This window comes from Melanerpes formicivorus, unplaced genomic scaffold (genome assembly GCF_026170545.1).
Source record: "Melanerpes formicivorus ecotype bairdi unplaced genomic scaffold, bMelFor1.0.p_v2 SCAF_6, whole genome shotgun sequence".
NCBI lineage: Eukaryota > Metazoa > Chordata > Aves > Piciformes > Picidae > Melanerpes > Melanerpes formicivorus.
In genome coordinates this window covers 299204-310960 of record NW_027142358.1, presented here as the reverse complement: position 1 = coordinate 310960, position 11757 = coordinate 299204, and positions in this window count along the sequence as shown.

Genomic DNA, 11757 nt, shown 5'->3' with positions numbered 1-11757 from the left:
TTCCCTTCCAGGTAAGGATATCTCTTCTCTCTACATCATTTTGGAAAATACTCCCATTGAATCTTTTTAATCATTTCTTTGCAGGATAGCCCACCAAAAAAAAAAATAATATGGTGCTGCCTGTGCTATTTCCTCTCTTCCTCTTTCACAGCTTGCTGTGCACAGATGTGCATGCAGCTAACTATTTATTACATTGCAATATTGACCAAGTAGTACTATATTAGAAAAAAAATAGAGATGGGTAGATTGAGATTGGATGTTAGGAAGAAGTTCTTCCCCATGAGGGTGGTGAGACACTGAAGCAGGTTGCCCAGGGAGGTGGTGGAAGCCTCATCCCTGGAGGTTTTTAAGGTCAGGCTGGATGTGGCTCTGAGCAACCTGATGTAGTGTGAGGTGTCCCTGCCCATGGCAGGGGGGTTGGAACTGGCTGATCCGTGAGGTCACTTCCAACCCTAACAATTCTATGATTAGCTAGTGATCATCTAGTGAAGCATTCTGATTTAGATGGTATCCAGCATATTCAGCTGACCTTTAATTAGTCAGTTATAGACTATTTTGCTCCAGAATCGTTTCCTCTATATCTTTTAAAGTTACTGTTCATGTGTGAGATAAACCATGACACCTCAATGGAACCCTGTAGACTTCTGGATCTGAATTCTTCACAGAAAGAGAGATTGGCCATTGGAATGGCTGCCCAGGGTTGGTGGAGTCACCATCACGGGAAGTGTTTAAAAGAGACTGGATGAGGCACTTGGTGCCATGGTTTAGTTGATGAGATGGTGTTGGGTGATAGCTTGGACTTGATGATCTCAAAGGTCTTTTCCAACCTGGTTAATTCTGTGATTTTGTGAAACTGTCCTGAATACAGAGAAAAGCTGATCCATATTTAATACACCATTCTAGCTGTGGGATGAGGTGAGTTTAAGTCCTACACTGGTTTGTGGTGCAGAAAGTTCCAGTCCTAGAAAGTTACCTTAGGACACCACCAGCAGATTAGCTCTTATATTAATTAAGACTAAGAATGTTGCTTATTAGCATTGTCAAGAGATGTATTAAAAGGTGAATAACTTGTTTGGTTGCTATCCCAGGTAAGGTTGTCAGGAGTTAATAGACTCAATACTAACCCACACAAAACAGGGTAGTCCCCACACTGTGCTGCCTATGACCACCAAGCAAATCATGCCCCAGAGGTGTTAGTCTGAAGCTGACAGACAAGAAACACACCATGCACAAGAAGTTTTCTTTACAGAAATTGAATTGTGTTTCCCCTTTCTTCTGGTCCTAGTGACCTTTTTTCCTAATGCTCTATTTCTGTGGAAACATAGAGTAATTGAGGTTGGAAAAGACCATCAAGATCATTGAGTCCAACCATTAACCTTACTCTACCAGGAGTTCCGTAGCCCCAGCTGAGAGCTGACAATGCATCCACAGTTGGCCAGCTCTGACACCAGTGCGAGAGAAGCATCACCAGCACAAACTCCCAAACGGGATTTTTACAGAGGGAAACTGAAGAACTTTCCCGTCAAGAACTGAGAATTGGCCATCTAATAGTTCTCTATGAAAATGTGAAGAAAACATAACAGCATATACATCTCAGGTGAAAGTTTTGGCTTCCTCTCTGCTTTAAAATGCTGAGAAATAAAGTTCAGAATAACCAAGTTTTTAGAAAGCTCTGCTTTCCACCAAAGTTTACTGCACAAGAGCCATCTCAGGATCCTGATTTGATAGAGCCAGTATTTCCCATCTTCCACTTTAGAAAGCCATATCATTAGGCAGAAATATTTCTTCAGACACCCCTCTGTGCTGATGCAGCTTTCAGGAGAGAGGAGGCCACTTTATACATTTATTCCTTTCTTGCTGTCAAAATGTCTTCCCTGAGTTTCCTCTGCTGTTGGGGTTCTCACTGCTTTGGTCAGCACAAACAAACAGAGCAAAATCTCTCTTGTCACTATTGGGGGGTTTTGTTTGTTGTTTTATTTTTTCTCCCAATATTTGAAATACTTCCTTTATTCTGGGACCAAAGGGGATAAAATTTAAACTGAGCACCCTGACCTCAAAAGCCTGTATGTTACCTGCACATCCACACTGATTAGAATGGAAATAGAATAGAATAGAATAGAATAGAATAGAATAGAATAGAATAGAATAGAATAGAATAGAATAGAATAGAATAGAATAGAATAGAATAGAATAGAATAGAATAGAATAGAATAGAATTAACCAGGTTGGAAAAGCCCTTTGAAATCATCAAGTCCAACCTATCATCCAACACCATCTATTCAAGTGCCTCATCCAGTCTCTTCCTAAACTCTTCCAGTGATGGTGACTCCACCACCTCCCCGGGCAGCCCATTCCAATGGCCAATAGCTCCTTCTGTGGAGAATTTCTTCCTAACATCCAGCCTAAACCTCCCCTGGCACAACTTGAGACTGTTTTCTCTTGTTTTCTAGTGCTGGTTGCCTGGGAGAAGAGACCAACCCCCACCTGCCTACAACTTCCCTTCAGGTAGTTATAGACAGCAATAAGGTCTCCTCTGAGCCTCCTCTTCTCCAGGCTAAGCAACCCCAGCTCCCTCAGCCTCTCCTCACAGGGCTGTGCTGCAAACCCCTCCCCAGCTTTGTTGCCCTTCTCTGGACACCTTCCAGCAACTCAACATCTTTCCTAAACTGAGTGGCCCAGAACTGGACACAGGACTCGAGGTGTGGCCTAACCAGTGCAGTGTACAGGGGCAGAATGACTTCCCTGCTCCTGCTGGCCACACTATTCCTGATACAGGCCAGGATGCAATTGGCTTTCTTTGCCACCTGGGCACACTGCTGGCTCATGTTCAGCCTACTATCAACCACTACCCCTCAGCTCCCTTTCTGCTTGGCTGCTCTCCAGCCACTCTGACCCCAGCCTGTAGCACTGCATGGGGTTGTTGTGGCCAGTGTGTAGAACCTGGTGCTTTGATGTGTTCAGTGTCATGCCCTTGGACTTTGCCCATCTGTCAAGGTCCCTCTGCAGAGATCAACTCCTGCGCTCAGCTTGGTGACATCTGCAAACTTACTGATGAGGGACTCAATCCCCTTGTCCAGATCATCAAGAAAGATATTGAACAGGATGGGGCCCAGCACTGATGCCTGGGGGACACCACTAGTGGCTGGATGTGGCACCATTCACCACCACTTTCTGGGCTATGGAGTATGGGCTGTTTCAAGCATGCTTCTTAACAGAAGCATGGATAGGTGTAAATATGGCTAGCTGTCAAATTTCTTGGAAGCCTTCAAACAGGTGAACTCTGTAAATCTTGTTTCTTTCCTTTTCATGAATATAGTCTCACAGAAGGTGGCATGAATATTTCATAGTGGTAATATATCCATATGCACCTAGAAAGGAATGTATCTGCTCTCTAGGCTGTTAAAACAAATTAATGGGTAGAAAATTACCATTTATCTTGGTTCTAGTATATACTAGCATTACAGTTCATTAAAGGGCTTGAACTTCAGGCTGTAGAGTTTCCAGTGTTTACTATATTCTCCAGAACTGAAAAGCTATTTATTATTGTTATTCATATTAAAGCAATGCTTACTGGCTGACATAATTGTGCAAAGGCCTAGCAGGAGAGAGTTTCTACCTGCAAATCTTATAGTATAAACTAAATAAGAGTAGGAGCAGAACAGAAAGAGAAAACAAAAGGACAAAGCACTGGAACTGGAGCTTTCTGATTGCAACCCAAGGTTTGCATGCTTTAGCCACACAGAACCTGTGGTTATCTGATACTTTATAGGAGAAGTTTTCCAGACACACAATTGCAGATTTTGGGAAGAGCAGTGAATGTTTCTAAATGAGGATCCTGATTGTGTATAGATCTTAGAAGTCTCTTTGAAGTGATGTCAGGGAGATGAGTTTGCTGCTATTGACTGTGATAGAACGAAACTGTATTCCATGTACATTTGGATTATCCAGAGGTTAAGAAATGTATTAATATGGCTGGAGTAACAGGGCTGAATTCTGCTGGCTAACCTGCCTGGTGAAGATGTGCAGTGTGGTAACAGAAGGGTTCGGCAGCAACAGAGAGAGCTTAATTAATTTTGTCTTTGCTAAATTATCGTCCCTGATTGAAGAGATTCATGGCAGGGATGTGGCCAGCAGGTCAAGAGAGGTGATTCTTCCCCTTTACTCTACTGTTGTGAGACCCCACCTCGAATACTGTTCCAGTTCTGGTGTCCCCATTGTAAGGACACAGAGATGTTGAAGTGAGTCCAGAGGAGGGCCACAGAGATGATCCAAGAGCTGGAACACCTCTGCTGTGAGGATAGGCTGAGGGAGATGGGATTGTTAAGCCTAGAGAAGAAAAGACTTCAGGGGTACCTTAGATCTGCCTTCCAATACCTGAAGGGATCCTACAGGAACGCTAGAGAGGGTTTTTTCATAAGGGTGTCTAGCAATAGGACAAAGGGGGATGGTTTTAAGCTGAGGGAGAATAGGTTTAGATGGGATCTTAGGAAGGTCCGCAAATCAGTGGCGGCTTCCTACGACTCCCCCAGCCCGGCCTTGAAGCCCACGTCAAGGTTTCGGGTGCCAGCACCACCGGGAGGCCCCTCGGGGCTGCCCCGTGGAGGGGCCGCTGCAGCCGCAGCGCGGGGATGGAGCCGGTGGGGCCGCCGCTGTCCGCGGTGCTGAGCGGCCCTGGCCCGGCGCCCGTTCGGCAGTGCTCTGATTGAGGCGGGGTAGGTTCTCACACCTCCCATGGCTCCAGAGAACCACTTTCCGCCGTGGCTTGACCGCAGAGCCCTGCGGGAACAGTTTCACTCTGTGAAAAATACTTTTGGGGGTTGTGCTGGTGATGCTTCTCTTGCACTGGTGTCGGTCAGAGCTGGCCAGCCATGGATGCATTGTCAGCTCTCAGCTGTGGCTAAGGAACTCTTGGTAGAGCAGGGTTAATGGTCGGACTCAATGATCTTGATGGTCTTTTCCAACCTCAATGATTCTATGATTCCACAGAAATAGAGCATTAGGAAAATTGTCTTTGCTATAGATAAGATGGAAATAAAGCCCAACCCTTAGGTTTCATATTATAGAATCATAGAATTGTTAGGGTGGGAAGGGACCTCAAGGATCATCTAGATCCAACCACGCTGCCATGGACAGGGACACCTCACACTACAGCAGGTTGCTCAGAGCCACATCCAGCCTGGTCTTAAAAACCACCTCCCTGGGCAACCTGTTCCAGCATCTCACCACCCTCATGGGAAAGAACTTCTTCCTAACATCCAATCTGATCTACCCATTTCTAGTTTTTTCCCATTTGCCCTAGTCCTGTCACTCCCTGACACCCTAAAAAATCCCTTCCCAGCTTTCTTGTAGCCCTCTTCAGATACTGGAAGGCCACAATAAAGTCTCTACAGAGCCTTCTCTTCTCCAGACTGAATAGCCCCAACTCCCTCAGTCTGTCCTCACAGGAGAGGTGCTCCAGCCCTTTTCTCATCCTCGTGGCCCTTCTCTGGACACCTTCAACACATCCAGATCCTTCCTGTAATAGGGGCTCCAGAACTGGACACAGTACTCCAGGTGGGGAGTACTTCATAAAGAAGTTTTGAGACAGTAACACCATCCCATCACAGGAACAGTTACTCACTATCCCCCAGAGCCCATGAAAGGTAAATACCTGCTCAACATTCCTTATTTGCAGGAAAAGGTTTCTAGAGCTATTCTATGAATAGCAGGATTTGGGTGTCTTTCATCAGAATGAAAACATTCCTTCTGTACTTGTGGTTTTGGTTGTTTTGTTTTGTTTTTTAACGGACCTATAGTAAATGCTGTCATCACTGAGTTTCATCTTTTCCCCACTAACCCAGTCTCTTCAAATAACTGTTATGTGGGGGTTTTAATCAGCACTGAACATACTTCTCAGAATTTCAAAATATGCCATAGAAAAGCATCTACTGCCTGATTAGATGGGCATTTCTCCCTTCTTCCTTTATCTTAGACCTTGCTTCTGGGAAAGTCCATGCTTTCAGTGCAAGGCATTGCTCTGGAGGAGCTTTGCCACTCCTAGGTCAGGCTCCCAGGTCTATCCCCTGGATAGAAGCTTTAACAGCTGAAGTTAGAAATGACACACATCCTAATAACTGAACTGGAGATACAGGTTATATGACTTGCAGTTTCCCTTTGCAACAGATTAAAATCCATGCTTAAAAGTGTAATTCAATTCCTTTGGGTTTTTCCCCATTTGGGTCTTTTAATGACAAATAAAAGTTATTCTGAACACAAATAACCTGTTCTAAGACGGAAGGCAGTAAGACATCATCTCCTTGTAAAACACCATTTAAACTCTCTGGGACAAGGGATCTGAAGGAGAATTGACAAATGAGAGAGGAACAAACACACCAAGTCTTTTAAGATGATAAGTCTTTAGATGATAATCTCTTCCAACCTGATATATTCTATTCTACTCTATTCTATTCTATTCTATTCTATTCTATTCTATTCTATTCTATTCTATTCTATTCTATTCTATTCCATTCCATTCCATTCCATTCCATTCCATTCCATTCCATTCCATTCCATTCCATTCTTTCTATTCTGTTTCTGCTTATTTTCTAGACAAATCCATGAGGGTGGTGAGACACTGGAACAGATTGCCCAGGGAGGTGGTGGAAGCCTCATCCCTGGAGGTTTTGAAGGCCAGGCTGGATGTGGCTCTAGGCAACCTGATCTAGTGTGAGGTGTCCCTGCCCATGGCAGGGGAGTTGGAACTAGCTGATCCTTGAGGTCCCTTCCAACTCTAACAATCCTATAACTCCTATGAATCTAAGATCTTAGATTTAAAACACCATTTAAACTCTATGGGACAAGGGATCTGAAGGAGAATTGGCAAATGGGAGAGGAACAAACACACGAAGTCTCTCAAGATCTTAGACTTAAAACACCATTTAAAGTCTATGGGACAAGGGATCTGAAGGAGAATTGGCAAATGGGAGAGGAACAAACACACCAAGTCTCTCAAGATCTTAGACTTAATAAAGGGCAATTAATTCATGTATCTCACACTATTTTCCCCACAATAATATTAGAACTATGCCAGTGGAAGAAAGTATTAAATATGCATGCAAACACATTTAAGTGGAGAAAATATCAGTTCTCTAGGCAAATAATAATGTCAGTAAGTATATCTAAGAAGATACAATGCACTTAGACATAATAAACATAATCCCTTTCATTAAAAAATATTTCACTTCATGGGGCTGGTAATCCAAGATTGCTTCCTTAAGGCTCTGTTGTTTTAACAGCTGTGACCATGGTGTAAAGTTTCCCATTTGAAGCCTGAGCATAATTAAAGTCTCCCTCAACACCTGATGAAATGGGTTCTTATTTACTGATTCATCTCAGTAATTATCTGGTCTTGAGGATGTTCTAAATGCTGTGTCCAGAGAAGTATAGAGTTTATCTTGGTGCGTGCACTCAGGATGCCTGGGATTGCCTATTTATCCCTTTTTAGCTCTGTATGGCAACAGACACTTTATTCTCCTCCCTAGTTCTGATTTCCACTTAGGATTTGGTTTATGAAATTGTTTAGAGACCTCAAAGAGATTATGACTAACTAGCAGTAGGAACAATTTAGAGGTTTACATTAAAGAAACCAAATGGGAAAAGAGGGGAAGGAAGAAAGATCAGGGCTAATGAGAGGGTCTAACTGCAAACAATGAACTGGAGTTGACTATGATAGCTGTTAAATCTTTGGTCAGAATCTGCCTCTCCTTCACCAAAGCAAGAGTATATGCTGATACCTGCTATATAGGTTTAGATGAATATCAGTATTCCCATTTCAGAGAAAGAACAGCAAGAAGCTCACTGACCAGTGACTAACAATGCTCTTAGTATCAGATAGAAATTCTGGTAGAAGCAAGGACTGATCTCCTGTTCTTCATTTCAGGCTGGGAGCTCAGACATGAGGATATCTTTCCATGCTTCTGTACACACACCATTTTCATCACAGACTTAGACAGTATCAGGTTGAGCAGTACCTCAAAGATCACCTGGTCCTATCTTTCTTGGCAAAAGCATGGTCTAGACAGGATGGTCCAGCACCCTGATCATCTGAATCTTAAAAATGTCTAATCCTGGGTAGTTCACCACTTTCCTGGGGAGATTATTCCAGTGTCTGGTTGTTCTCTACTGTCTTTTGTCCTTCACTTGCATCTCTCTCTCACAGTATTTTTGTAGTCAAGGTGAGGACTTATTCCATTTGACCTTTCATATGGTTATCATTACCTTTTTCCTGGGTGTGGTTTTAGTAACCTTCCTCATCTGTCTCTGTGTTCTGGCTGGCCTCCTTCTCAACTTCCAGTCCGAATCCTCGAAGCCAGAGATCCTGGCTTGCCAACCTGACACTTGCCAGCCTAAGTTTCTTTCTACCTCCCCATCTTTTCTGTGCACTAAAATAAGACAAAGAAAACTGTGTAAAGGAATTTTAAAGGACAAGCCCTCCATGAGATTTCCCTTGAAAATTTTTCTCCAGATTGATCCCTGTGCAGCTGGGCTAATAAATCCCTTAATTTGTAAGGGATACTCGTCCCAGAAACAATTCCAATTCCAGTGGTGATTCATTCTCTTTTCTTTTTGGGGACAGAATTGAAAAATCAGTTTCCCTTTGGTTTTCCATCAGTTGCACAGTCTGTTTTTCATGTACCTTCAGGTGATGTTCTGCTGGGTTATAAAAAGTGGTTGAGTTGCTGGAACGTCTCCAGAGAAGGGCAACAAAGATGGGGAGGGGTTTGGAACACAAGCACTATGAGGAGAAGCTGAGGGAGCTGGGGTTGTTTAGCCTGGAGAAGAGGAGGCTCAGGGGAGACCTCATTGCTGTCTACAACTACCTAGAGGGAGGTTGTAGCCAGGTAGGGGCTGGTCTTTTCTCCCAGGCAACCAGCACCAGAACAAAAGGACACAGTCTCAAGCTGCACCAGGGGAGGTTTAGTCTGGATGTGAGGAGAAAGTTCTTCCCAGGAAGAGAGATTGGCCATTGGAATGTGCTGCCCAGGGAGGTGGTGGAGTCACTGTCCCTGGAAGTGTTTAAAGAGACTGGATGAGGCACTTGATGCCATGGTTTAGTTGACTAGATGGTGTTGGGTGATAGTTGGATTTGATGATCTTGGAGGTCTTTTCCAACCTAGTTAATTCTGTCATTCTGTCATTCTGAGCTGGGGTTGCTTAGCCTGGAGAAGAGGAGGCTCAGGGGAGACCTTATTGCTGTCTACTACTATCTGAAGGCAGGTTGTAGACAGGTGGGTGTTGGTCTCTTCTCCCAAGCAACCAGCACCAGAACAAGAGGACACAGCCTTGAGCTGTGCCAGGGGAGGTTTAGGCTGGGTGTTAGGAAGAAGTTCTTCCCAGAAAGAGAGATTGGCCATTGAAATGTGCTGCCCAGGGAGGTGGTGGAGTCACCATCACTGGAAATGTTTAAGAGGAGACTGGATGAGACACTTGGTGCCATGGTTTAGTTGATTAAATGGTGTGGGATGATGGGTTGGACTTGATCTCGAAGGTCTTTTCCAACCTGTTCTGTTCTATTCTATTCTATTCTATTCTATTCTATTCTATTCTATTCTATTCTATTCTATTCTACCCTGTTCTGGGACAAACTTTGTGGACCAGCCTTGTGCAAATTGAGCTGTATTTCCTGTTCTCTGATACCTCTGGTTCAGAAAGAGGCAAAAAACTCCTTTCATTTGCCCAGGCTGTGGCAGCTCAGCAGATGAGGCCTGTGGTCCAGGCTTCTCGCATTGGCCATAACACCAGGTGTCAGGTAAAGGTTTGTATTCTGGGAGAATCCTTTCCGGTGCATTGTTTTTATCGTTGCTTACAGCGGGGGGGGGGGGGGGGGGGGGGTGAGCAAACAGAAGAATGGGCTGCAGATAGCTGAAGAGAAAAAGGCTGTGGAAATTTATTGCTTTGGGTTTGTTGGTTTTTTTTTTCTACAGGGAGAATAACAAAGAAAAGGCAGCACCTCTTGACAGTTATACTAAATGTAGTTTGCAAGGACTGTGCATGAAAAGAGGTTGACATGATTTTGATTGTTCATGCAGAAAGGAGATGAAGAAGAAGAGGTAACAGTGAAAGAATTAAAAAGACATGGTTGCAGAAGGTAGCTTGGGAGCATCTATTCTGCTGCTCCTAATGGCAGAACTTAGGGCCATTCATGTTAACAAAAGTAGGAAATGAATATGCAAAATCTAATGGGTTTTGTTCTTTAGATGATTGACTGTGGAACTCACTCCACTAGAAACGTTCCAAATTAGAATCAGTCACTCACACAGAGAGGAAGCGCAGCAACAAGAGTAACAACTCCATATAAACAGATAATAAACACCGTGCTTAAGTTTCTCAGCCATTATTATTACCAGAAGGATGTAAACTCTTTACTAGAGAGTTCTTTCATCTGAGTCAGAAATGTTTCACATTGGCTGCTGCCAGCCAGCCCTCTGGACCACAGCTATGTCTGGGGTCACAGTTTATATTACAGCTGCTGCACAGACAGCATCGCATTGCCGGATTTCACTTTAGCTTCCCTGGCAATTTCGCTCAGCGCTTGCCAGTGGATGTGACTTGATTCTGTTCAAGAGTTATTCTTTTGAAGTGTTTTTCTTTTCTCTAAAGAAATAAAATACTCCAAAGTTAATCAGGGACCTCGTGTGCTTTTTTACATGTCACAAGGTCATGTATCTTGGGCTGATGACAGGGTTGCAAATGGAGACAAAGTGGTCAGGGGCTGCACTAATCCCTGGCATGAGGGTTATGGAGGAGCAGGGAATAAAGCAGGGCCTATGTTAAGTGGGTGGGCAAATGCTTTTGAAAAAATCCTCTAAATGGACTAATTCCTCTTTTCCCTACATGGACCTGACTAACATTGTTTTGTGTTCACCCTGAGTGCTCTGGAGCTGATCCTGGGAGTTTTGCCTTCCTGAGAACCCCAGGACCAGACATTCTGCCCGTGTACCTGTGAAAATATCCCCTGGGTTAAGCTGAACAAACTGAAACAACCCACGCTGCCTTCAGCCTTTGTTATTGCTTGCACACCCTGAGTCCTACGTGTAGCTGCTGCTAAGGGAAAGTTTGATGAAGTCTGCCTGACACAGAAATACTTTCGTGATTGCCTTTTAAAAATCACGCTGGAGACAGATTCATATTGCATTTATTTGCTCTCCTACTAAATATTCCCATCCCTCACACTCACACACCCTTCCTCTGCGTGATCCCAATATTCCTCAATTTGAGCTCAGGTGCCACAGTTGTAGGCACAAATAAAGATATTGCATGGAAGGCAACAAAACCTTTCGGCGGCAAGTAACTTCAGGAAGGTGGTTTGTGTTCATTGCCCCTGTAAAATGAAATCTAGCATTTCAGTGAAAACAAGCAAGCAGCCTCTCTGGGCAGCACACAGCTCAGCATAGCTTGGGTGTAGTTGAGAAAAAAAAAAAAAAAATAAAAGGGGAAAATAAAGAAACAGGACTATTATTTCCAGGCAGCTTTTTGAGTCAGATTCACTCTATGTGTGGAAGTGAGCACATCTGATTTTCAGCTTGTCCTACGCAGAGTCACAGCTACAGGTGATATTCCCTCCCCCCTTTCACAGAAATCAGTTTAACATGTCTTAATTTATTCTCCTCTAGAAAGGAGGGAGATGAGGCACCCAGGAACACCATGCATTTGACATGCTGGAAGTTTCAAAGGAAACAACAAATTGCCTCATCCCCTCTTGGGGTCCAAGGTTTTGAC